The 2,710-nt window shown below is 44.5% G+C and overlaps 1 long non-coding RNA gene across 1 annotated transcript in view; it reads left to right on the top strand.

Annotated features, from left to right (window-relative positions):
• Nucleotides 1–6: 6 nt before the first annotated feature.
• LOC102242510 overlaps nt 7–2,710 on the top strand; it is a 34,366-nt gene continuing 31,662 nt past the window's right edge. Inside the window, exon 1 of the long non-coding RNA XR_314440.2 lies at nt 7–822. This is a non-coding gene — a long non-coding RNA (uncharacterized LOC102242510). The remainder of the gene's footprint in view (nt 823–2,710) is intronic.

Here is a 2,710-nt window from a genome sequence, read left to right as displayed (position 1 = left end):
GTCTGAGGAGGGGGCTGCCTGCGGGCTCTCTGCCCGCACTTCCTCCATCCGCCGCCGGCAGCGGCCTCTGGAGGACTTACCCTTCTTGGGATTTGAAGGCCGAAGCCAGGCTCTAGCGGGAACGGGGCCCTGCAGGGCCTGCGTCAGCTCCAGTTTAGGGCCCTCAGAGTCATAGTTGGTGCAGCTACCAGCGCGTCACCCTCCCTCCGCCCCCCTCCGGCCCTCGTCCCGCCCTCATTTCTCTGGAGGCAAAGGGCCTTTTATCTCCCGGGAGGGTCTCACCTAGGCCTTCAAACGCCGGTCGGGCGGGGCTGGAAGGGCAGAATTAGCGTAGAGGAAGGTGGGTCGGCCGCGTTCGGGCTGTAGCCCCGGGAATCCTTGACAGGAAGTGTGGGGTTTGCTGCCCAGCCTCCCACGCAGTGTAGGTGAAACTGGGCCCCTTCGAGGGACTGTGACTAAGGACAAAACTCTGATAAATATTATGTGTGCGTCCTTGGGCCGAGAGGGAGAAAGCAAAAGGGGCGAGTTAATTTTCATAAATTGCTATGCAGAGATTGAAACGCAAACTATAAAATGTCCTCTTAAGAGTTGCCTTGAAATCTTAACAAGTTTAACAAGATTTTTGGTGCACGGCAACTTTTTTCCTGGCTTCGTATGCTGTCACATCTTCATTCTGCAACACTGCGTGCATAGAAAGTGGATCTGTTAAAAATTATTAGCTACAAAACAAAAAGAAAACTGCTTTCACCATCTTTATCATTTTAATTTCAGAGAAGTCAATAAGCTTACTTTTCCAATAAGCTTATCTAATTAACCTGCGAGGTAAGTAGGAGCAAAATGAAATTAACCCCATTTTATAGACGAGAAAATTGAGTTACAAAAAATAAGTATTAGTTCACAGTTGCAAGTCTGTCAGTGATAGAGGGAAATATCATAGATATATTATCTCCCACTTCTTTATCCACTAAATCGGAAATCCCGAAAATGTTTACTTCTAGGTATCTTTTCAGCCCCCCCCCCCCACACACACACGCGATGTATGGTAGGCAGTGTCTAATGTCTGAAAGAAATAGTTTCGGGAGATATTCTTGGAGACCCAAAACCATTAGAAGACTCTAAAAGATTTGAATTTTGAGCTTGAAATTTTCTGCCATAGAAAATTGCAGCTCAGCAGTAAGTTATTGTGAAACAGTTCAACTCCCATACTAACAACATAATGTTTATCAATGCCTAGTTAGAGGTGAGAAAATGTTTGAGACAGGTTTAAGAATTTTAAGAATGATGGGTCATTTCCTTTGAATTGCTTCTTTATTCACCTCATCTTTAGGTGGCAGCACTACTATATAAATATCTTTGAAACTGCAGTCTTCTGCAACTTGATATCCTAAAGAGTGTTTTGTCCAGGAGGTTCTAGAAGAGGAAAAAATAGAAAGTCAAGAGAAATTATTAAAATACATGGAGGTACTGAAGGAAAAGATTAGAAAGTTTCACCTCAATAAGCTCCCCACCACCACCTTTTTTAGTTATATGAGGAGCAAGCATCTTTACTGTAAACTTGATCTCTTATGGAAACAGCACAAGCTAACCTTCCAAAGCAAGCTATAGTTTCTCAATACTGCATATTTATCAAGCATTTACAACTTTTTAAAAAATAATATTTTTATTGATTTCAGAGAGGAAGGGAGAGGGAGAGATTGAGACGTCAATGATGAGAGACAATCATTGACCAGCTGCCTCCTGCACGCCCCCTACTGGGGATCAACCCTGCAAACCCGGCGTGTGTCCTTGACCAGAATTGAACTCTGGTCCTTCAGTCCCCAGGCCAACTCTCTATTCACTGAGCGAAACCGACCAGGGCAAGCATTTACAACTTTAAAATTACTAGTTGTATAGTTGCTGGTATTCTAACTACAATTTTAAATTTAGGTGCAGTTTTCCTCATTAAATTTCATCAAGCTTATGAAGATCCTAAATAGGACCTAACTCTTGAATCTTTTAAAAAAAATTTGTTTTTCTGCCCTGACCAGTTTAGCTCAGTGGATAGAGCATCGGCTTTCGGACTAAAGGGTCCCAGGTTCGATTCCGGTCAAGGGCATGTTTCGGACTAAAGGGTCCCAGGTTCGATTCTGGTCAAGGGCATGTACCTTGGTTGTGGGCACATCCCCAGTAGGAGGTGTGCAGGAGGCAGCTGATCAATGTTTCTCTCTCATTGATGTTTCTAACTCTCTATCCCTCTCCCTTACTCTCTGTAAAAAAAAATATATATATATTTTTAAAAAATTGTTTTTCCTTTATTGACTTTTAGAGAGAGAGGAAGGGAGAGGGTAAAGAGATAGAAACACCCATGAAAGATTGGCTGCTCCTACACACCCCTTACTGGAGATCGAGTCTGAAACCCAGGCATGTGTCCTGACCAGGAATCAAACCCAGTGACCCCTTGGTTCCTGGGTCAACATTCTACCACTGATCCACACTGGCCAGGCTAATTTGTTGAACGTTTTGAAAGAGAAGAACTCTTCTTGGTTTCTTTCCTCACTTTCTAAATAGTTCATCCTATATAATAAAGAGGTAATATGCTAATTGACTGTCACACCCTCACACAAGATGGCCACCTCAAGATGGCTGGCAGGGGAGGGCAGTGGGTGACCGGCGGGCTGGCAGGGGAGGGCAGTTGGGGGTGACCGGGTCGGCAGGGGAGGGCAGTTGGGAG

The sequence above is a fragment of the Myotis brandtii genome, unplaced genomic scaffold (assembly GCF_000412655.1).
Source record: "Myotis brandtii unplaced genomic scaffold, ASM41265v1 scaffold668, whole genome shotgun sequence".
NCBI classification, from domain to species: domain Eukaryota; kingdom Metazoa; phylum Chordata; class Mammalia; order Chiroptera; family Vespertilionidae; genus Myotis; species Myotis brandtii.
This window is presented reverse-complemented; position numbering and strand designations above follow the sequence as displayed.